A 26,034-nucleotide genomic window follows, 5' to 3' on the forward strand; every position below is an offset into this window, starting at 1 on the left:
ATGGAGTCTAACTAGATATTAAGAGCTCCATTTTGTAAGCAGTCATTTAAATTGCAGCTGTGGCTTCAGCTGGCCCAACTTGTGCTTGTAATCATAAATCAACATGGGATGGGTGAGGGAGCAGCCATTCTCTGAAGCATCTCATTAGAATGCAAAGAGGCCCAGCTAGGTTTTGCTTTTGTTTTCCCCTGCAGACATGCATGTTGCTATTTTCATGGCTATTTTCTGAGTTTGGGAACAGCAGAGGGGCAGAAAGGGAGAGGGAGAGTACTGGGAGGGGGATTCCCAGAAGTGTTGACATCACGATCTCCATCACAAAGACAAAGTCTCCGCTCAGCAAACTGGGAGCAGCATTGTACTAGCTGTGGGAGGGCGAGAGACTTAAAGGTCACAGCAGTGCTTTAGAGGGTGTTATCAGCTTGAATCCAGGGGAATTGTGGGCACAGGACTGGGTGGTGAAGTGCTGGGAATTGAAAGTGGTGTAGCACTGGGAAAAATGCTGTGGAAGTCCCTTAGGATTTTAAGCATAGCATTACCATGTGATTCAGCAGTTGACTTCTCTGTATAGACTTGAAATAACTGAAACCACAGGCAGCTACTTGAGTGTTTAATAGCAGCATTATCCACTACTGCTGGAAGCAGAAAATCTCCATCCAGGTGAATGGGTAAACAAAATTTCATCTATAGGAAACATTACCATAAAAAGAATGGGATTTCTGATCCATGATAAATTATCTAAATAATAATTTCTGATCAACATGGATAAACTTTGGACATTTTATACTTCCTAAGAGGGGAAAAAAACTCACATTGGGCAGAAAAATCAATTTTGTATGATTCCACTCACATGAGCACTAGAATAGACACAGGCAGCAGAATGGTGGCTACTAGGAGCTCAAGGGAGGGCAGAGTGCGGAGTTAGTCATTAATAGGTGTGGTGCTTCATTTGGAAGATGAGCAAGTTTTAGAGGTGGGTGATAGTAATGAATATCTCACAATGTTAATGAGCTCAGTACCACTGGACCTACATACTTAAAAGAGGGTAAAATGGTAAACTGTATTTACATCTGTTTTACTACAACGAAAAAGGGAGACAAATTCACACACACAAGTAATCAACACAAGGAACACACAGATGGAACAGCATAGTTAAATGCACTCATACAAGTAAACATGTGATACTGTTTGTTTTTGGTGTAACTCTGTAATGATATCCTTATTCTGCCCTGCTCAGTCTTGTGGCTTCTTTATGTAGACAAGGAAAGAGAGAAGCCTGTATGTTTGCCTTTGCCATTCCTTCACAGAGCCAGATCAATATGGATCCAACTATATGACATCTACAGTCTGATAAAGTACCAAGAGATCTCAGAGCACAGTGCACTTTGGAATTAGAAGGTATAAATGGAAATTCAAGTCTTTTTACTTATCAGCTATGTAGCTCTGTTGATGTCACTCATCTCTCTTTTCCTTGGCCTATCTATCTGCAAAGTGTAGCAGCCACCCCTCTAAAGGATGAAGACTCCATGCAAGAATGCAAAGCTCTTTTAGTTTAAGGATGGGACCGGCTACAATGGCTATTAACTACAGTAAAAACAACAGCAACAAATTAGCTGAAGGAGAAGACACAAAGGAAAGAATACTAAAGTGTGTTAAAAACTGCTCTGTGATATTCTTCAAAAGCCCAAAACTTGGAAGACTCAACTATACACAATGCTCATTTTTAAAATACTCAAACACAATTAAAAAAAAAATCAAAAAATTTTAAATAATTTTCAAAAAAAATAACAAAGTATAATAATACAGATATTTGGTAATGCCATGGTGACACCCATTACTTTAAATGTTAATTTAAAAAATAAAAATAATCTCAAATATAGGGGTGAAAAATAACTGATCTCTCATTTCATGGACAAGTCACTATTTAGGTGTTTTAATTTGCCCTCTTAGAAGATACACACAGCTCCAAGACTAACAAGAAAATTGAGACTACTGAGAGATCACAAATCAAACATTCAGAGAAAATTCACCATCACAAATAAACTGGGCCTAGGGATGGTCCTTCAAAGCTATTACTTCTCTGTGTCCTGCAGACTTATCTTCATGGGTCCAGTACCTTTCTATGAGGGTGGAAAGTCTCCACAGGCTAGGCATAATGACAGACTATCTCTAGGAACTCATTTCTTTATCAGTATGGACAACTGAGAATTGCTTGTGTCTCATAGACTTGAGTAGCAGAATTGAAGGGTCTTATGTGCTATGTTTGGGATACAGATGGGGCTGATTTCTCATCAGCCTGGAAAGGGCTGATGGAAGAGGTGAGATGTGAGCTGTGAATTACAGAATGGCAGCAATGCTTTAAAACAATAGAGGCAGGCTGCCAAGGTCCCCCTCCCCTGCCAAATCGGAACCAGACTAGAAGTTGAGTCTGGGGCTTGAGTGCAGGTGGGTCCTGATTTCAGTGTGGTACTGAGCTAGGCACATTCTTCTGGGTTTCAAAACAGAAACTTCTTTCCTAGAGCTTCACAGAGTTTTGCTGGAATCCATTAAGAACTTGTTTGAGCCCTGGTGAACTTTTGGCTGAAGAAGAGAGGAGACTTTCTTTGCTTGCAGAAGGTTCATCTTGTCCTAGGACAAAAAGATTCTACTAGGAACCAAGACAGGGGTTTTCCATGGCTTGTTTATCACCATTAACATCTGAGTGGTTCCAGCCTTTCCCATTTATCCACCAAAGCATGGAAGATGTTAAGTCTCTGCCCAGGGAGAAGAAAGACTCAAGGTGTATCTGCTCACTCACAGCAGCAGACGGTAGCAAGCTTGTATCCATTTGCAAATTAGGAGACATTTTTCTGCATAAGCCTGTGCTACTTCATACTGTCACAATTACTAGCCACCCTAAAGATGGTAGAGCTTTAATGTGACTTGTGAAATGATCATGCTGCAATCATTTCCTCTAACAGGAAAGATAGCGGCATTATTCAGACTCCATCTCTAACCACAATTTTAGTTGTTTTTTTTTTAAAACTGTCAGAACCTTTGTCTGATAATTTTACTACATTTCAATGCTTTTAATGTTTCTTTTTATAAACATTAGCTATTATGTGAAATACACACTATAAGATTGGCACTTCAGGAATGTCCAACCATGGCCTGTAAGCCACGTGTGATCAAGGCCAGCAGTAGATGCAGTCCAACACCAAATCATAAACTTACTCAAACCATGATGAGATTTTGTTGTTTTTGTTTGTTTCGTCTTGTATCTTGCTCTCATGGTTCTTAGGCAGCACAAAGTATGTAGAATATAGAGGATAATATCATGCAGTAATATCAAAAGATTGGACACATCTAAACATATAAGAGTCCTTATTTAAAAAGCTTTATAAAAAAAAAAGCATGCCATGACCATGATTACCCATGAAACACCCAATGGCTATGGCTAGTGAACAACTCAATCGTGGAACCCTAACTGGGACAGATATCTTGTGGCAGGGAAAGAAAATATTAATGAATCTGAATGATTAAGAATGAATGAGAATGAATATGACCACATAGCTGTGGAGTACACAACTATTCTACCCGTACTTCCTGAGGCCAGGCCTTTCTGTGTGATTCTCATCACTCACAAGCTTGCTTTGGAATGAGTCATTTGTGCTCCTGTCATGGATCTCTAGCCTTTCAACAGTCTATTTGTTTTTCTGGCCCCAGGCTAAGTAGATGACAATTTACTTTATATTCAAATGCTCTTCTTAAAGCCTTTAGAATGATCTCTAGTTGATTTAGCAGAACCCACTCTCACAGTAACCCCTCTGCCCATGTCACCATGTATCTATACCTAGAGTTGTTCCTAACAGGAGGACAAGAGCTGGGGAACCTTCATAAGCAAATATCAACCTTTCACCTGATCATCTTCTTGACATAAGTGGGAAAACCCTCAGCTGGAATGTGGCTTACTGGATAAGAGCACTGGCTGCTGCTCTAAAGAACATTGGTTCAGTTTCTAGCACCTATGTGATGCTTTCAACCATCTGTAATTCCAGCTCCAGGGAGACCGATGCCATCTTCTGGCCTCCAGAGACACTGCATGCATGTACTGTGCAGACATTTGTACACACATTTAATGAGAATAAAAATAATCTTCAAAAAGGGAGAAAGAAAGGGGGAAACCCAAGGCTAATAGGACCCCAATGCACAGCCAGAGATTTTCACAGCCTGAAAGTCAGGGAATGATTCAAGAGGTAACAGCCAAGTAAGAACATGGGCTTTAGGGGCATACTGACTGGGAGTTACATCCTAACTAGCCACCAGCTATGCATACTCAAGCAAACAAATTACCAGTTGAGCTATAGATGGATCTTCTGCTGAGGCTTCAAGTGTATGTGAAGAATATCACACACATTTGTCACATAGAATACATGTGAGGGATCATCTTATTTTTCATGTACTAGTACTACAATGATGACGATGGTAGTTCCTTCCCATTAGCTGCACCTAGACTACACATCCTATAGGGGCGGGCAGACATGCAAATAGCCATGGGCTAGGCTATGTGCTGTATGGTTGTGCAAATAAAGCTCCCAGGGGTGGGCACCGTTTCCAAGTGGCAGCAATTCTTCACTCTGTCACTTAAGGGCACCAGTTAGGAGTGTAGAAAATGACCCAACCTGAGGATTTTGATGGATATATTTTCCATGTCTTTTTGGAATTATTACACTTAAAGTCTGCAACACTCAGATTTCCTCTGTGTACCTCTGTGTGTTACACAAATCGCCTGGAGGTTCTGAATGGATGAACTGTTGCCAGTTTGCAGTTTCTCCTTTAAAGCTGTGAAAATCATCTGTGGGAGAAGATTAACAAGCTCTGCTTTGAAGTGTGGCGAGACTCTTGAAGAGGTTCCTCTGGAAAAAGGCAGTGGGAACCTGCATAGCCTTGACAAACACCATTCAGCTGACACATTGCCAACACACTTCACATGAGCACGCAAGTATTTCTCAGAATTAGGAAAAGAAAAGGCTGAGCAGGAGGAACTCGGAGGTCCTTTATCCTGGCAGAACCACAGAGCCTCTGAGCACCCATGCTCTCAGCTATGGCTGAATCTGATGAAGCCCATTTCCACCCAGGCACCTTCATGAGAAAAGACAAGCAAGGGTTAATTTAGAGGTCCTGACAACTGGGAGGACTTCGTCACCTCAATTACACAAACTATATCCTTCTTTACAGCAAAGTAAATCCTTGCTATGTGTGGTCAAAAGGTAAGTAAGAGAGTAAATAAATAATGATGGATGGATGGACGGAAGGAAGGAAGGAAGGAAGGAAGGAAGGAAAATGAAGGATAGAATGAAGAAAGAAAGGCAGGCAGGCAGGAAGGAAGGAGGGAAGGAAGGAAGAAGAATACACATTAAATAAACTAATGTAAAGAACTGAAAGAAACAAAATGGAAAATATAGCAAAAAGATAAAAAAGTAATAAAACAAAACAAAACTCTGGATAAGCCAGTGACATTCATTCAGATGGCAGAGGCAAGAGGATCTTGACTTTGAGTAACTGGCCAGCTGGCCTACAGTATTAAGTTCAAGGCAATGCAGAGTTTATCAGGTCCTCCTGTCTCAAAAAAGACCCTACAGCCTTTATTCAGATCACACAGCCACAAAGTAGAGAGAGAGCAGGGGTGGCTGCTCAGACGTGATCCGTGTTGTCCAATAAAACTGCTCAGAAATCGAACAGATTAATAATAGCACAAAAGTGTGAGCACTGACATTATTTCTGGCTAAGGAGTTGATAGCCACCCTGAGATGCTAAGAGGTAGCTTTCCCCACTCTTGAAGCTTTGGGAGCAGCAAGGACAACAGTCAAATACAGCTGACTTGAGGAAATGGACTGGACGCTTGCCACTTCTTCCCAAACCTCCCTCCCCATCCTACCTCTGCTCCTTTTCCTGAAATATCTGTTTCTTCATTTCAATCTCAATTAATTCTGCTGGCAAAGAAATTAAATGTGCGCTAGGTGCAGGCATCCACCCAGGTGTATATCCCAGCCAACCATCAGGCCCTGGCTCCTGGGAGGTGCCACGGCATGCATGTGTAGCAGCTTCGTGCCTGCATTTCTGCAAGAGTAGAAATGTCGAGTAGTATGATTTTTAGAATTTTGCCTTGTTGGCAAGGTTTGCTGCTTGGATTTCCTTTTATAATATTACCATTTTTAAATGAATGGAATGTTCCCATGATAATCTGGCCATAAGTCAGGGGGTGAAATTCACTTAACGATGGTAAAAAGAGACAAACACGGCAAATAAATATGTTGAAGGTGAACACCTGAAACTGCTCACTGAAGGGGTCTCCAAACACATACATGTGTTGCCATTCTCACTTAATCTAGGCAAGGAGAACCTGTGTTTGAGTCTTCTTGGTTTTGTCATTTGCTAATTGTGAGACCTTGAACAAGTCACATTCCAACTCTAGTCTTTCAGCTTTTGATCTATGAGATGAGATTCGGCTGGTGATCTCCCCAAGGTCCCTTTCTGTTTATGATTAGCTTTGTGAGATGCAAAACATCCCAGAAGGTCCTAGAATTTGTGCTGGCATCTCTGTTCTGCCAACCACATGGAGCGTTCCTGGCTACACTCTCCTGATTTCAGATTCTGAGGTGTTCTCTTGGATCATAAGTAGGTCAGCCTGAAGCTAAGACACGTTGTTCTCTCTTGATTTGAACTCCTCAGGGCAGTTGAACCAAAAAGGCAGTTGAAGGACAGGTGGGGCTTATTAAACTAAGTTTAGGTGCTTGTGTGGATTTTCCTGACTGGCAAAAAGCCCTTCTTAGGATTGTTCCAGAACGGTCTTTGGCAACTTGGATGTGCTAAAACTTAGGTAAAATTATACTCATGGCTCAGAATCTGGAAGGTCCTCGATGCTTTAAATTGTTCTTATTAAGAATCTTGACAATTAAAGTAGCTACAACATTTTAAAAAATCATCCCTTTATCTAACGTGATGTTTCCTTGGAAACATGCCAATTAACCCAAGAATAATTACTAATTGCTTTTCACATCTGATTTTTAACATTTGAAAACAATTTCATGGAGCGTTGTGACACTCAATCTTACAATGTTTTCCTCAAGTCTATTTTGCCTAGTTTTAATTTAATGTCTTCAAAGCCAGGGAGAATGTCAGATCTTGTCAATTTCTCACATATGTAAACTGCCCTTCAAGCATCTGATTTGATGATAAAATCTTGATAACCATATTAAATTAGAAAGAGCTGCACTGATTAAAATGAATGACTGAAGATCATCTAATCTTGTCATGGAACACTCCCTAGGTACAAACACTTGTTACATCTGTCCTCTAATACACAATACAGAGAAATTCCATCTGCCTGAGGTATTGACTGATCTTTATGGCCTTGGGAAACCTGGCAATTTGCACAGTGCATCTCAAGAAAAATCTAACTGCTTCAGCAATGAAGGCTCACCGAGAGATCTGGATGGCAAACATACTAACTAAGCAGTTCTGGTGGGGAGTGTTGTGGCATCCAGTTAATGATCTCTCATGGCAAGAGCCCTCAGCTTCAAAATTACTTTGAACTTAGTACATGACAATTATGCCTGAGTTCACCAAATGTAGGCTGTTTCGAAGCCTACAGGAAGTGAGAACAGCCCCAAATATATTAAAAGATTAAAAAAATTAAGATGAATAATTCATATGAATTAGAAGGGACTTGGTCATCAGGGGACAAAAATAGCCAACAGAGAGGTTCATTGATTCTCTGGGCCATGCAGGAATGGTCGTATTGAGCAACATCATCAGCTCAATGTGAGTAAGCTATGTTCACTGTCAAGTCACAAGAACTCAACTTAACTGTGCAGATGGCCAGGAAAAATACTAAGACAAAGCATGTGGGGGGAAATGGTTGTCAAGAGCCAACATGAATGTTAGTTCCTCAGGGACTCTGAATGAAGGAGTGTAGAGGGAAGGGTATGACCTTAGACGGACGGACAGGGATACCTTCCCCACCTCCTCTGAGTTTCAGTAACACTTGTTTCTCTAGTTATTTCCCATGAGCTCCTACACTGACAGTTGCTTTCCTAAGATTTTAACAGAACCTGTGGTATTTGTAGGTGCTTAATAGATGCTGAATGAATAAATCCACAGTACCTGATCTGTCATCTTCCCCTTCTGTCAAGTGGTAACAACGTTGTCACTGTAAAGTTCATTTGAGGATTAGGTTAAAGGCAATAACATATAAAATGTCCACATAGCACAGTGCCACTACCAAAATTTCTTTATAACATTTTTGTCACCCCCGTCAAATATCTCAATACTTACTGTTAATCACTTTCTGCTCCCTTCCAGCTCCCTGGCACAGACACCCCAAGCTGATGCTCATCTTCCCAGAGTTGCCTGTGCTAGATATTTCACACACACAGGAAATGACAGAATGCATGACTTCTGTGGTTTCATATGTTGTGACAAGAATCCCAAATTCAAGATATTGGTGATATTAGGTGGTGGAACTTTTGGGAGATAATTAGTATTAAATAGTTTATATGGGTAGGATTCCCATGACTGCTTTAGTAGCTTACAAAAGAGGAAGGGAGGGCCTGAACTAACATATTTTCTCTGTCTCACTATGCGGCTATCCTCTGGCATGTGTTCATGAATCAGATCCCCGCACTATCCCTATAAAATTATTAGATGTGAAGTATTTTGTAATAGTAGCAACACCAACATCTCCCTCACACACACGAGAGAGAGAGAGAGAGAGAGAGAGAGAGAGAGAGAGAGAGAGAGAGAGAGAGAAGAAGTAGAAGGAGAGGGAGAGGGAGAGGGAGAGGGAGAGGGAGAGGGAGAAGAAGAAGAAGAAGAAGAGAGTGAAACACTAAGGAAGTGGCCCTTTGTTACTGGGTTCTCTTATAATACTTTGAAATTTATGTTAATTTTTTTATTCTAAAATTAGCATACAAAATATTAGATTATTTTATTATTAGATTATTAGATATTAGATTTATTTATCCATTCAGCAGGTGATGTGTTTTCAGGTTGTCTCATTTAGTGGCCATCTTGAATGCTGTTGTTATAAACATTTGAGAATAGGCCATCTGTATGAATGTATGATTTTAGTCTTTGAGTTCATATCTAGGGGTAGAATTGCTGCGTTATACGATAACTCTGTGTATCCCCTTTTGGGGAGCTGCCAGATTTCCTTTCAAAGGAGTTATACCACTCTGGAGCACATTCTCAGAGCCATTTTTTATGGAATCCTCTCACCAGTGAAGTGATTCTCAATGGAGACAGTAAACAGGGGAGGGGGAGAAAACTCTCATTAACTTTGCAAGCTATAGAGATGGGATCCTTGGAGGGAAAGGCCTGAATGCTTCTGGCTGCTGTATTCTTGGCACACAGCCTTTGTATTCTCTGGAAACTTTTTGAATGAATGAATAGCTCCAAACTTCACCAGGTAGTAAATAATTGACTTTCCTAGAAGAGGTCTGCTCTTTGCCCTCAGGTCTTGGGAGGTAATCCTCAAGCTTTTGTAATGTCATGGCCAGTAAGAATGTCTTTGTCTGGGGATTTGAAAAGTGCCTGTTGTTTATTCTCACAATATAATTTGTGGGAATGTTGGGCTACATCATATCAAGTTGACCTTTGGAGGTGCTGAAAACCAAGGTCTGCTATACAGGTGGTCCACTGTGTCACTGGCACCAAGCCTCAGCAAAATCTATGAATGTCCAGAACTACATTGTGGTACATTTTCCTGAAAGCCAATATTCCATGAATACTGTCATGCTCTGTGGCTGAGAGAAGTGTTACACTCACTGTCCTACTGTGAAAAGGCAGAGTGGTCTATGAGTTTCTCCTGGACACTGTTTTATGCATCTCTTTCCTTGGCTGGTCAGGAATGAGACCTTGTAATAAGCTACAACCACAAGCATAACAACTTTCTGTGTTCTCTTTGAATTTCTGATGAATTATCAAGGCTGAACATAGACCCAGGAACCTATACAATAAGAAGTGGCACCAGAGTGAACATCTTAGGGATGGTCAATTTGGAGTCAGTGTTGTCACCAACAATACTAAAACTCTTAAAGGTGATCAGGGCAGGGAGCGTTTGATATATTTAGTGTTTCGAGTAACTCAGAGTCATTAATCAAACAAAGCATCAAAGAATGAACTAAGAAATCTTCCAGGTCAAGGAGTAATGTTATTAATAGAACACAGAATTCATAGGCCCTGAGGCCCCCCATTTGAGAAAAATATGCCCCTACCCCTATTAACTGATAGCTAGCTATTTCATTATTAATATTTGCCCCCTCAAGAGGAGAGGAGGCCTCTTCTGTAACAGAAGTAACAGAGTCTGACTTTAGCACAGTCCTGTTTTAGTTGTATACCCCTGTGACATACATCCACTCATTTATAAGCTCAAAATAAAATTATGCCACAGCATAGGAACAAGAGCACAAGGTCATAAGTATGATCTCACTCTAAGAAGTGGTCAGCATTAAAATGATACAAATTGAATTGTGGATTCTATAAGTTAGATTTACTCTTTCTTACATTTTTCAATGTCTTTGGGCAAACAGAATCAATAGAAAAATTAAGTTTTTCTTAGTCTATATTTAAGTTGAAAGAATAAACTAAATAGACATGTTTTTCATATTTTATTTATGTTGGGGATGACAGTGGTACATCCCCATAATCCCACCACCTAGGTGACTAAGGCAAGAGGATCCAGAGTTCAAGGTCAGCCTGTACTATATAGAGAGTTCCAAGACAGACAGCATTTGTAGCAAGACCCTATTTTTAAAAAGCTGGGCTTGATGGTATAAGCCTATGGCTCTAGTTACTTGGGCAGTAGAAGCAAGTTCAGGACTCGTCTGTGTTACAGAGTGAGTTTAAGTCCAACCTGAACAATTTAGTGAGACCTCATTTTAAAATAAAAACATTAAAGAGGCTGGGGATACGGCCTAGCAGTAGCACACTTGTTAAGCATATGAGACATACTAGATTCCTAATACTGAAATACAAAAATCATTTTCTACAAAGTTTTAGGTACTCTCCACACCACACATTGAGTAATAAGATGTAAAGATCTTTCTGATGAAACCAAGAAATCCTTTATATAAATACTAATGACATTTGAATAAACAAGGAATAGTAAGAGATGGCTACATCTCTGGAAGGTTTTCTATATGCTTTAACTTCCAAAAATAGAAGATACCCTAATGCACTTCAAAACACTCTATACTGTTTTGACTCTATTGTTTCCCAAAGAGGGTTTTCCATCAAGGCTAATTTGTTACTTAACACAGTAACAGAACTGTCTAACCTAACCCATTTTTGCCATATATAAATAGATGCAAATTTTCTGAGTATCATGGAGCAGACCTTGCACCAAACATCATTACTTCATCATCCTCTCTCATGGTCACATGTGAATGTTAGTCCTTTATCCTATTTCAACAGAATGACAGCATCATACTTTGTGAAAGATAGAAAACTTGGCTTCATCTTCAAATCTCTCTTTTTCTCTCTTGTACTACCTTTAACCAATCACCAAGATTCCTAATTTGGTCTCAGAAACCTCTTTGTTGCTATCTTTGTCTTATTCCAATCCACTGACTCACTTACACGGAAGACTCTTGCTAAGGTGTATACATTATTTTGTCTTTGTTCCACTCAAAAGATGTAATACCACTGCATCACCTTCAATATAACAACCCCCCACATTTCTTAAATATATATCTTCACAAGCAAGGCCCTAGCAACCTATTTTGTCTCCTGCCTTCTCAATTCTTATAATTCTAAACACTATTTTGGCTTTTTGGTCACCTCTTTCTTTGAGCATGACCTAAGGTAACACGTGAAGATTCCTCTCTATGTATTATGCTCTACCCAAAGCCTTGGAAAAATTTGGTCCTATAATATTTGATTTCAGACTTCTGGTTTCCAGAAATACAAGAGAATAATTCCTCTGGTTTTAAGCCACATAGTTAAGAAAGACACAATGCAAAGAAATTTGGTCTTTCTGTGAGACCAAGTGATGTAGCCCACACAGCAGTGATAGCAAGTGTGGAAAAACAACCAAAGATACCCCACATTCTAACAGACTAGAACTAAATTAATAATATACTAAATTAATAACAAAACATGATGCCTATGAACAGAAAAGAAACTGGGATATGCTTCGACTGATGCATATGGTAAAGGGGAGCAGCCAAGTGTTTGAAGATGAGAAATAAAGTCAAACCCATACTTAGAAAGAGGACCTGATTTACAAGGTAAACAGGGACAGCTAAACCCCTTCCCCTGCAGAGTACAAATTCTGGGACAGTGGGACTGCTCTTCACTTCCTGTCCATTTAAATACTTCCAGTACCTATCACATCATTAAAAACCGAGTAACAACTTGATAAATGAATAAACAAAAATCAAATTATGGAGTTTTCCCACAAGTCTACAAATGCATCATCCCTGAGAAGAGATTCAGTTCAGCTTCGCCTTCTCATTAGCTAACACATAGCAGAGCCTTGCAGGAACCAGAAAGTTCAGGCTCAGTAGCTGCATTCAGTCAGCTATTAGCAGTTTTCTTTATCTTAAATGTCTCAGGCAGAGGGGAGAAAAACAGACTATGCAACATGATGCTTCCACTTGGAATTTGGTTATAAAACATGGGGAGAAATGGCCAACTCATCACTTCTGACATCACTGCCTTTGGACTAACTGGAAGATATTTGATCCTAGTGACTCAGGTCACAGACAGAGATGGAGAAATAATCATTCCATTTAATTCATTTCAAACTGCTCACCCCAGGAATTATTAAATATGAAAAGAACTTCTTTGGTGCAAGTATGGTTCATTTTAATGCAGCTAGAGAGCAGTAGACATAAAGACTCCCTGATTTCATTTTTCAATCATTTGCTTCTTTACTGTACCACTCATTTAAAAACATTATCAAAGGCACAACTTGAAAGGAATTCTCCTTTTCATTTTTGGAATGCTTTGTTTTCTAAAACAGCATCAGGCAATACTATAAATACGTGGATTCAATAGAAAACGTTTGTCTGCAGTCATGCTTTACTTTTGATATACATATAGTACGTATCAGTTGGTGAATCCTATTAATTATAAAACTAAGACTGGTGTTTCTCTATTTTCTTTGCAAATAACCTCAAAATTATTTATAATGGCAGTACACGTTCTATCTGCAAACGTGTGCTGTTCCTTAAAACACAATTTGGCTTTGTGCTTTGTAACACATATACATGTGGGCATTTGGAAAAGGAAAATCAGTGACTTGCCATAGTACAAATAGAGCTGGTCCTGTTTGTGACGGTTCATTAGCTTTACACAGGACACAATTCACTGCCCTGGAGCTGGAGCGGAAAATGGGATAACATGGAACTGTTAGTTAAAGATGGCTAGAACAGCAAACAGGGCAGGTTTGTCCACTCAGGGAGCCAGTGTCCCTTGTGATATGCGTAAACATAAGGAACTGTGCATTCCCCACAGCCACAAGGAAGGAAAAGACAAAGGCAAGAAGGAGCTTGGGGACTATTAGTACTAACAGCTGGTACTTACTAAGCACGGTATAAGCACTTTGTGCACAGTTGGTGACTTAATCTCTGCAGGCATTTTATCAGTGACAATTATACTGATACTGCAGAGAGGAAACTGAGGCTAATATTTTTTCTTTTATTGAAAATAAACTGTATTAGACACTCCGTGGAAACCCACAGTCCACTCTGGATAGGGAAGCAGGTGGGCTACCTGCAGATCTTTACTTTTCCCTCCGTTCCTCCAAATCAAACTCCCCAGTTTCATCTCCAGCTCTGCAGCAGACCACCTGCTACAGTTTCCTTGCTTCCATCTTTAGAGTGGATCACATAGATTTTCCCCTGCAAACTCCCTTCCCTCCACTGATTACTTAATCTCAGCAAAGCAAGTTGCTTAACCACAGATCTTCACCTCTTCCTCCTCTCCGCCAATCTCTTTTCCCAGCATCACTCTCATCTCTGTACCAGACCTCCTGTTGCAGCCTCCTTCTCCCCTTTGCACCCTTCTCCATTGGATCATGCTGATCTTCAACTCCAACCTTCTTCCCCACTCATACTGTTATCCCAACCCCCAACTCCAGCAGCTTTTCTCTGGGAATCCAACAGCTAACCTTGACAGAGAAGCAAGAAGGCCAGGAAAGCAAGTGGGTGAGCTTCAGATATTGACTCTCCTCTCCTCTTCTTTATATTCTCTCTTCAAATTCTGCTCTCATCCCTAGAGAACTTAGTATATCCTGTCTTCCCCCTTAAATGGATCCTCTCAGCTTCCCGTAGTCCATTACCATCCCTAAGTGCCAGCTTCCAATACCCAGAAACACATTTTACATGAAACCCCAGTACCTCATCTATTAGGATCCCAGAAGAATCTCCTTCCAGGAAATACACAGCCACCATACTCTCCTAAGAACATGAGAGGGCAACAGAAACTGAGGAAGAAAATACCCACCCAACAAAGACAAGACTGGCTACCAGCACTTAGAATTATGATCTTCCTAAACCCAGATGCCCACACAGCAGTGTAAAAACACAATCAACAATAGCCAGGACAATATCTTTCTACTAGAGCCTGGCAACCATGCTACAATAGACTCTGAGTATTGAAACATAGCTAAAGCACCAAAGTAAGAGCATAAAACAGCCTTTATGAATATGATAAAGGTCCTTAAAGAGGAAATGAATAAAATCCCTTAAGGAAATCTGTGAAAACACAAACAGTGAAAGGAAATGAATAAAACAGCTCAAGATGGGCAAGTGGAAATATAATCAATAAAGAAAATCTAAATTAAAGAATATCTGGAAATGAAAAACCTAGGAACTTGAACAGGAATCCCAGAGGCGAGCCTCACCAACAGTATACAAGAGATGGAAGAAGAATCTCAGGCATTGAAGACACCATGATAGAAGAAATGAATACCTTGGTCAAAAAAAATGTTAAATCTAAAAACTCCTGGCATAAAATATTTAGGAAATCTGGGATACCATGCAAAGAGAAAATCTAAGAATAATTGGAATAAAAGAAGGAGAAGAAATCCAGATCAAAGGCACAGAAAATATTTTCAACATAATTATAAAAGAAAATTTTCTTAATTTAAAGGAGATGCCTATCAAGGCACAAGATATAGAACATCAAATAGATTAGGACAGAAAAGAAATTCCCTCCAGCAAATAATAATTAAAACATTAACTATACACAACAAAGAGAGAATACTAAGAGCTGCAAGAAAAAAAGACCAAGTTCAATGGAAGCTCTAAAAGCCAGATGAGCCTGGACAGATGTGCTGCAGACTGTAAGACACCACAGATACCAGCTCATACTACTATATTCAGCAATACGTTCATCCACATAAATGGGAAAATAAGATGAAAACAAATTTAAGCAACATCTATCAACAAATCCATATGTACAGAAGTTACTAGAAGGAAAACTCAAGCGTAAAGAGATTCACCACACCTAAGAAAACAGAAAATAAATAAACTCAATCAAATCAAGAGAAGGAAAACACACACACACACACACACAGAGAGCATTGTCACCACCACCACCACTCTAAGATAACAGGAATCAGCAAACACTACTCATTGATGAAGCTCAACATCAATGATCTCTATTCCCCAATAAAATGGCATAGACTAACAGAATGGATGGGAATATAGGATCCATCCTTCTGCAGAATCCAAGAAGCCTACCTTAACATCAAGACATTACCTTAGGGTAAAAGAATGGAAAGATACATTCCAAGAATGTGGAACTAAAATGTAAGCCCCTATAGCCATTTAAATATCTTATGAAATAGACATAAAACCAAAATTAATCACAAGAGATAGGTAGGGATGCTACATACTTACCAAAGAAAAAATTTCAACAAGAGAACAATGCAGTTCTATGCACCAAACACAAGGGCACACAAGTGTATAAAAGAAACATTGCTACAGCTTAAATCACATACTGATAGTGGAAGACTTCAGTACTCTACTTTCATCAATAGATAGGTCATCCTGACCAAAAATAAACATGGAAGACTTAGTAATTTACTCTCATCAATAGATAGGTCATCCTGACCAAAACTAAACAGAGACATGCTAGAGATAACTGATATTATAAATCAAATAGAAATAGTAGATATTTACAGAATATTCAACCCAAATACACACACACACACACACGCACACGCACACGCACACGCACACGCACACGCACACGCACACGCACACGCACACGCACGCACACGCACACGCACACGTGCATGCACACAAATACTTTCTTCTTGCATTTCATGGAACTTTTTCCAAAATTTACCACATATTCAGATACAAAACAAGTCTTATCTGATTACCACAGATTAAAACTAGATTTCAACAACAACAACAAAAACCCAGCATAAAGACTTCAAACGTATGGAAACTGTACAACTCATCACTGAATGAAAAAATGGGGCAAGACAGAAATAAAGAAATTAAAGTTTTTTTGAATTGAATGAAATAAATACACAGCATATCCCAACTTATAGACCACAATGAAGGCAGTTCTAAGAGGCAAGTGCATAGGACTAGTGTCCATACTAAAAAAATAAATGTAGAGATTTCATACTAGTAGGTTATTAGCACAATTGAAAGCTCTTGAACAAAAAGAAGCTATCATAACCAAAGGAATAGACAGCAAGAAATAATCAAGCTCAGGATTGGAATCAATAAAAATGGAAACAATAACAACAATACAAAGACCCAATGAAATAGAGTTGGTTCTTTGAGTCTATCAATAAAATTGACAAAGGCTCTGAACTTTAAATACCTGTACTCTACCAAATTGGAAACTCTAAAAGGAATAAATAATTTTTTCAGTACATACCACTTATTAAAGTTAAATCAAGATCAGATAAGCAAGTTGAATATACCTATAACCCCCGGTAAAACAGAAGCAATAATTAAAGTCATTTAACCAAAAAGTAGTCCAGAGGCAGAAAGTTTCAGCTCAGAATTCTACCAGACTTTCAAAGAAGACATAATGCCAATACTTCTCAAACTATTCCATAAAACTGAAACAGAAGGAACATTACTCAGTATGTTTTATGAGGCTAATGGCTCATCACCACTCTCATATATTGTAAATATTTTTTCCTTCCTTGCCTAAATAAGGCTTTCTAGAATTGTATCTGATTGGCTTTAATAAAGACCTGATGGTCAATAGCTGGTCAGGAACTAGAAGGTGGAACTTCTGGACAGAGATAGTGACTCTGGGAGAAGAATTGAGAGGCAGGAGATTCATCAGTGGACACAAGAGGTGGAAGCAGAACAAAGAGGGAGACTTGGCCATGTGGTAGGAGATAGGCCAGAATTTGTCAGGATAGAGTAGTCAGAAGACTGCCAAGCTAAGACTTAAGCTTTAAGATGTTAATAAGCCTCTGTGTCATTATTTACATAGCTGCTGGGTCCATGAAGTCCTGCTATAAAGTTGTATTGCAGAACTATAGTAATAAAAACAGCATGCTATTGGGAGAAAACAGACATGGTGATCAATGGAATCAAATTGAAAGCTGAGACACAAATCCACACACTTATGGACATCTGATTTTTTTTAAATAAAGAAGCTAGATATACACATTAAAGAAAAAAATGACAGCATCTACAACAAATGGCACAGGTCAAACTGAACAGCTGCATGTAGAAGAATCCAAATAGATCCATACTGATCACACTTTATAAAACTCAACTACAAATGGATCAAATACCTCAACCCAAAATCTGATAGTTGAAAAAGTGTTGAATAGCCCTGAACTTATTCACACAGAAAAAGATAATCTAAATAGAACACCGTTGACACAAGCACAAATATTGACAATTAATAAGTGGGGCCTTATGAAGCTGAAAAGCTTCTGTACAGCAAAAGACACCTCAGACAAACAGGCAGCCAACAAAATTGGGAAAGATTTTCACAACTACATATCCAGTAGGGGGCTAATATCCCACATATATAAAGAATGCAGAACACTGGATATAAATTAAACAAATAAGGTGATTAAGAATTGGGATACAAATGTAAACAGAAAAGTCTCAAGAAAAAACTCAAAGGGCAGAGGACCATTAAAACTAATTTTCAACATTGTTAGTCATCAGGAAAATATAAATCAAAACTACTTTGAGATTTCATCTTTTATTTGCCAGAATGGCTCAGATCAACAAAACAGTGACAGCTCATGCTGGTGAGGATGTGGAATAAGAACACTCATCCATTTCTGTATGTATATCTGCAAATGAATATTGAAAATGTGGAAATCTGTGGCAGCTCCTTGGCAAGACTGGGACCAATCTACCTCAGTATGCAGCTATACCACTCTTGGGCATATACCCAAAAGATTCTTCATCCTACCAGAGATACTCGCTTAACCATGTTCATTGCTGCTTTATTTATGATAGTTAGAAATTAGAAACAACATCAACAGAAGAATAGATTTAAAAGATGTGGTATATTTACATAATGAAGTATTACTCAAGCACTAAAAAAATAAAATCATGAATTTTTCAAGTAAGCAGATGAAACTTGAAAATAAATCATACTGAGTGAGGTAACCCAGACCAAGAGAGACAAAATATTGAATATTCACTTGTATGTGGATGTTAGCTTTTAAATCAATGATAACTTACCTACAATCCCTTGAACCACTGTGGTTAGGTGTAGAATAAAGGATTTGGGGAGACAGATTGCTCTCTCCATAGAAAAGGAAAGAGAAATAGAATAAATCGTTATGGATAGATGGGGGATGTTGGGAGATTGGAATAGGATCAAGTGGAGAAGGGCAGGAGAGGAACAAGGGAAGGAATATGGGAAGGGACAGATAAAATTAAGGGACATTTGAGGGGTAGTGTGGAAACCTAAAACAGTAGAAACTTTCTAAAATATATACATATAGGAAGGAGTTCTTAATGAAATAAAATAATGAGGGAGACAGCGTCCCAAATGGCCATTTCTTGTCACCAAATGAAGCTTTCAGTATTGCGATTGGGTTACATATAATTGAGTTGTGGACTAAACAGATTCTATGAAAAGCCCCAAACAGCCCAGTCTGTTGTCGAGACTATAAGTTGCTCTCTGTAAAATGACAGTGAGACTATTGTTGAAGACGACATCCACACAACTCATTGAACATGGGGAAGTCAAGCTGGTGGCTATGTAAACAGACCCTTCATCCCTTCTGGCTATTGTTCTTAGTACTAGAAAGTACTCTTCAAGGTACCAAAAAGGAAACATAAACACTAATCCAGCTACAAATCCTTAGATCTATAATAGTGTCCTACCTGTGATATATACTAGTGTAATAGTCACACAAAGCTTGTGAGAGTAACCAATCAGTGTCTGAGTTGATTTAAGGACCACTCCATGAGATGGAACCCATTTTCAGCTCTGCATGACTGACCAAGTACTTGAGACTAATAGCCCAGGGACTTAGGGGAAAATCAAGTACTATCTTCTACAAAAGGAACATAGCAATTAAATGAGACTCCTAATGACATTCTTCTATATTCATAGGTTAGTGCCTTCTTCAGCTATTATCAAAGAAGGTTTTTCCTGAAGCAGATGGAGACAAATACATAGAACCATAGCTAGACATATGCAGAGGGTAGGAGACCTTGGAACGAACAGCCTTAAACAGGATGTTTTCATCAAATCACTTTCTTTGGGACTCAGGAAACCCCTTGGAAGAGGAGGTAGAAAGAGCCAGAGATCAAGGACACCAAGGAGACCAGGCCCTCTAAGCACAACACCACCAGTGCACATATGAGACTGAGGCAGAATATGCAGGGCCTTCAAGGGTCTGCATCAGATGGGGTCTTAGAGTTGAAAGAAGCAGGTACATGCCCCCATTCATAATCCAGAACCCATTCAACACCAGAACCAGAACAAGAATGTCTACAAGTACTCTCAATACCATCACATCTCAGTTGAAATGTGAGTAACTTGATGGGGGTTACTGAAATTAGTTTTCTTCAAGGGAATCTTATTAGCCAGTAGGGATGAAGGGTGTGGATAGACTCTACTTCTCCATGTTCAGTGAGTTGTGTATGTGTTATGTTTAACAATGGTGCCTTGCTTTCAGCTGAGGCTTTTAATTTTGCTTCAAGTGATACACCAACAAATGATGAAGCTTAACTTGTAGCTCCTGCAGTTCTGGCTTCAGAACCTCTGGTCTTAAAAATTCAACCTTGCCTTCCTGTTCTTGCCTTGCCTCCTATCTACATCTATTGCAAAACCAAGCAACTAAACATGCCAGTGTTTTTCAATTTAAGGTGAGAATACACACCTTCACAGTGAGCCCCAGGGGAGGATTATTGAGAGGGAGAGAGGGAATGGGAGTGTAGTTTAAAAGGTATAGTTACTAACTATATTGCTTTCATAATATCGATGACAGAATTAAAGCTGGACAAAAATCTTAGCCCGCGGGATGTGCTGAAGGAATAACACTGAGAACATATTTTCAGAATGTTGATAAACACGGCCACTCCCTGACCTTTGTCGGCTGTTAACTAACTGTGAAGCCCAGGGAGAAGCTCACAGTTCAGTGTGGCCCTATGTCTTGATGGTGGACTAGATCATTTTCAAGGGAGTGTTTTCCAAAAACACTTTCTAAAAGCCCTGTTAGAGACAGTTGCTGTGTTTTAGAAGAAAGAAGAAAGTATAGGGTGGTGATTATCTCACAGGGGAATCTAGATTCCTTGTAAGGGACCATCTTTGGTATAGAGCTGGGTCCTAATCCCCATCTAGTTACTAACATTTCAACTGAGCCGTGATGGTATTGAGAGTAGTTGTAGACATTCTCATTCTAATGTGCAGTTCCAGGATGGATACCCAGGACCTTGGGGATGCTAGGTAGGCATCCTACCACTCTGCTACCCTCCCTTCATCTTACTCTGCTTTTTCCTTCCTCCTTCCCTCTTCCTTTCCTCATCTTCCTGGAAATCAGTATTCTAGTGCCATCTAACTAAACATCTTCAGGGTCTTCCACATTTCCACAGCGTCTACAGATGCACAGCAATGATCTCACTCACTCCTGTCCTCGTTAGTCGGTGATACATTCTCATTTAGATTAAAACAGTTTCAGGAAATTATATACCTTGACCAAAATCATAGAGCTGGTTAAAGAAGGGCCAGATTCTACCTCCTGTCCTTTATCTTTAAATCCTACCTGCTGTCAAATCAATAAGTAGTTCATGAATTTGGCTTTTCCACAGAATCATAGTTTTAGAGATGTAGAACTAAAAAATTTGAATGTCTGGTGGGTGGGGCTTAAGGGCTGTGGCTCATAAGTGCTTTCCAGGTGATTCTGGTATGCAGCCAAACTGGGGGACTATTACCAAATGATCATTGTCTCAGTACACCTGGTTGTGGCAGAAGGACTTGGCTCCTGGGAGCCAGGTAAAGCCAGGTAAACCTGAGAAAGTCATATAATCCTGCCAAGAGCAAGTCTTGGCTTGGAGAGGAGTTCTGAGAAAGGGGTGTCTGGGAGGAGTGAAACAGATGGCTCAAAGTCAAATTGTGGGTCCAAGCTGATGACCTCTGTTCTGCCTGAGACAGCTTTCCAGATTGCCTTCTCTCTGTTCTGCTCTCTCTGGAGATCTCCAGACAGATCTCTATTTTCTGCTCAAGACAGTTCTCTAAGCAGTACTCTTTTTATTCTAAAAAGTTCTCTGGATAGCTTATCTCTTGTAGATCATAAGTCTTTTATTTTACATACCAATCCTGTCCTCCTTTTTGATTATCCTATGAATGAATCAATATCCCGTGACCCTGGCCCCCTAATTCTTAAGAGACAGCAAGCACACGTTTTATTTTAGTATTGCAAGAGAATTCAGAGATCTGTCTGTCTCTGTTAAGCACAGATGATAAGCTAACTGTGTGGGCCCCAGTCCTGAAGTTACCATTTCTACCACACCTGTGCCTAACTTTGTTCTGTCCTAGGCTGACCCGGAACTCACAAATCTGTCTTTGTAAGCGCAAACAAAAAAACCTTAGCTGGGTGTGATCTCCTTCAATCACAACTCTCTAAATCTTTTTATCTCCTTTCTTAGTATCTTTCTGACAAGTTGTCTCACAGTGCAGCTCAGCTGGTTTTGTTGCTTTAGATTTGTGAAGCACCTCATATAATTCATAACGCATTCTTATTTTTGTATCCATGCCTTTAGAGTTCTTTTCCACAGCCTTAAGAGCTGTTTGGAAGGTCCCAGTATTTGTCATTTTGCTGAGATATTAGCCTTACCTTTGCTTCCTGGACTTGTGCTATCTCTGATTATTATGGAGTCATTAACTTTAACCTGGGGGACGTTCCTTGAAGGAAGAATGTAAAATATGTACATTATCATACAAATGAGTCATAGCCACAGCAGCTATCAACCCTAGATTTCTGTATATTTATGTTCATGCACATACATATTCTGATCACTACTGCTACAGTCAGAAGGATGAATGAATATATAGCCTACTTGTGTGTTGCTCTGCTATTACAAAGAAGAAGGAAGAAGAGGGAGAAGAGGAGGAAAGGAAGGAGGAAGAAGAGGAGAAGGAGGAAGGAGCTAAGGAAAAGGAAGAGGGTCTTTGCTAGGGTTCTCTTATTAGTACGACCCTGGAACTCCATGCTTCTGTTATAGAGATGAAGAACCAAATAGTTTCGAGGAAGTGGCTCCTAGAGGGATGAGGCATACAGACAGGAAGTAAATTGATGTTTGCAAATAAGAAGCCACTGTAGCATATGTCATTTTTTATCAAGGTAATTCTTAATTCAGAAATGTATACTCTATAGTTTGTGACTCATATGGCTGATCTCATATATACTTAAAGCTGATTTTGAAAATTTCTAAAACAAAAAGCTGGACAAAAAGCCAAATATCTTCAACAAATGGAGCATAAAAGAGAAAGGGAAAATGAGGCTAAAAATGTGTTTTTCAGGGAACTAGGAGAATATGTTTATATAATTGTACATTTAAGTTACTGATTCCCAAGTGTGTTTTAAGATAAGACATTTTCCTACTAAGATGAAACTACAAATCACTGATGCAAACCCAGCCAAATGATTACTTTGTGACTAGGATAGAATTTGTGTATTTTAGCTCTGCAGAGAGAAAATTTCCAGCTTTTCTCTTGTTGATTACTCTCTCTTGTTCTCCCTTCAGTGCCACAATGCAATCTCTATTTCTTCATTACCCCCATGGCTTCTGCTCATCTCTATTCTTCCACCAATCACCTCCGCCTTCCCTGTCCTTCTGTTCCCTTTAGAAAGTTCAGGTTGGCTTGGCTGAAGCACATGTGAGCCTACATCCTTTATGAATTCACATTAGGTTTCAGTTTTTGACTTGTTCGGTGTGATTAATTTGATTTATAGCTTTCCCTCCCTCCTGGTGAAAGTGTCTTTATTTCAGGTTTAATTTTCTTTCTGTTCTTGCTGTCTTTACTCAGGGAAGGACTGATGCTTGAGTGTCCTTGGCTGGTACAGGACTCTCCATTAGAGCTGGTCTCTATGGCTCTAGGGCTGTCTATTTCAGGCTTCTTATAACTGAGGCTGTAATGATCTTTCTAAAGAAAAAATTGGAGTCTGTGTTTTTCATGATTAAAAGTCTCTCTTGGTTATTTACTGTTTATTGTACTCCTATCTGCCATGTATGCCTCCATGATTATTTATAAAACTACCACTTTTTGGTCACTTTCAACCTGTGATCCAGTCTCCCTGGCCAAGTCATGCTACTTTTTAGTGTTCCAATGAAATCTGAGATTTCCTACCTCACCATGGCATTGCCTCTTACCTGAGAAATAAACCAGTAATATTCAGTCGTAATTTCTATGTATGGATCACATTTATTTTAAATCTGAGACTCTCAACCTGTGGGTTGCGAGCCCTTTGTGGGGCCATTGAACAACCCTTTCACAGGGGTTGCTTAAGGACTTTGGAAAGCACAGATATTTACATTATGATTCATAAAAGTAGCAAAATTACAGTTATGAAGTACAACATAAGTAATTTTATGGTTGGGGGTCACCATACCATGAGGAACTGTGTTAAAGGGTTGCACCATCAGAAAGGTTGAGAGTCACCACTTTGAACAATTTACATTTACTCCCAAATCAAACAAATGATAAGTGTGTGAATCTAAGATAAAGAGGCACACTTATAATTTACAGCAGAGTACTGTCTCTCCGTATTTATCCATTTTTTTTTTTAGCTGCTGAGATAGGATTCTCTTTTAGTGATCAAGCTACACAAGACCAGCTGGCAGGCAGGAGCCAGGGAGAAAACATGCCAGATGAAGCTGTCATGCAACAGAAACAATCAAAACCTAATTTGCTGCCCTGTCTTGTTGACTTTGGTTCATTTGCAAATGTAGAATGTAGAAACAACACTGACATGGATATTAGAAGGCCTGGAATGCAGTCCCATTTCTGACATGATGTAATTGTCACAAGATCATGCACATTTGCTAGCCCTTGGATTTTTATTTACAAGACAGTCAAACAGTTGACATTGGGAAGGGACCATCACTCCCATTCCTTTCAATGTCATCCATTCCATGTCTTTTTACTTTATGATTCTTTACTATTGATGGCATTTTTACATATTTCATAATTTCACTTAAATTAAGAGCCCTCAATGGCAGTATTCTTAATTTTTCAGTTTTATTTTTGTGTGTGTATATGTGAGTTATGCCATGTGCATATGCAGGTATCTATGGAGGCGTTGTATTGGAACCACTGGAGGTAAAGTTACAGGTGGTCGTGAATCTCCTAGCAAGGTGCTTGGAAAGGCAGTCAGGTCCTCCAGAAAAGGACACACTCTTTTTTTTTTTAATTTTTAAATAATTTATTTTTTCTCAAATCGTAATTCATTCACACAGGGTTATAAACACAGAAAGGCAGGATGTGGGGAAGGGAATGACACTGGAGTGTGGGTATTCAGGGGGAATACAGATATCTTTCAGAACCGGGTATTGCCTGGGTGAAGGTTCAGGGGACAAGTCATTATGACTCTGCCTATGACTCGCTAAAAGGACACACTCTTAACCACTGAGCCAGCTATCTTTCCATCCATCTTTCCAGCCTCAGTAGGGCTATTTATAAATACTCATGAATAATTTTGCAAATAGTTGTAAAATACCACAAATAATGTTCCACTTGTGTAGCTTTCAAAGGTATGTGGCTACTCTCTAAGACCCTTGCAATCTTGAGAAGAGTAAAATCCCACATTTGCAATTATACTTGGAATTTATCTCATATACAAAGAAATGTCTGATATATGTATCTCCTCTCCGTTTTCCTTTTGGAAAAAGCCTGCATGTCCGTCCTCCATCACTGATCTAACCGACATGCAGAACAACTGCATCTGCTTTCCTTCCTCACGCATAAAACCTTATCTCTCAGCACACGTCTCAGAACAATTTAAATGGTGTTTTCATTGTAAAGCAATATGTAGATTTCAGTTTTAAATAAATGTAAATTTAAAACATACCACACATTTCATATTATTTTTATCATATTTGAAGTTGTTATGTCACAGATTCAGCCTCAATCAATGTCCTCACACTTGAGGCAAATGGTCTTAAAATGTCTGTACATAAAAGAACATAGTGAGTAATAGTACTTGGAGAACCTGCTCACTCTAAAATGTAGATTGCTCACCCCATGTTAAAAAGTGAGCCTGAAAATGAAGAAGACAAGTTCATGGCAAATGAGCTAACATAGTACTTACAGAGTCTTCAAGGATCCTCTGACAAACTGATACCTGAAATCAATCCCTATTCTGTATTCTTGGACTTTAAGGGTTATCTGGCTGAAACTCAATCTAATTGTTAAATGTCAGGCTTTGCCTTTTGCTCGAACTTGTATGAGTTTTCAACCTAGTTCCAGGCAGCTAGGAGCTGCATTCTACTACCTGAGTCTGAAATTCTATGTACAGGAAAATGAATGTCTGAAAACACACACACACACACACACACACACACACACACACACACACACACA

The 26,034-nt window shown here is 39.3% G+C and overlaps 1 protein-coding gene across 2 annotated transcripts in view; it reads right to left on the reverse strand.

The window, feature by feature from the left end:
* Positions 1-26,034, reverse strand: part of Adamtsl1 (ADAMTS like 1) — a 359,587-nt gene that overhangs the window by 241,286 nt on the left and 92,267 nt on the right. The window lies entirely within an intron of this gene.

The sequence above is a fragment of the Grammomys surdaster genome, unplaced genomic scaffold, assembly GCF_004785775.1.
Source record: "Grammomys surdaster isolate TR1022 unplaced genomic scaffold, NIH_TR_1.0 225, whole genome shotgun sequence".
Classification (NCBI taxonomy): Eukaryota; Metazoa; Chordata; class Mammalia; order Rodentia; family Muridae; genus Grammomys; species Grammomys surdaster.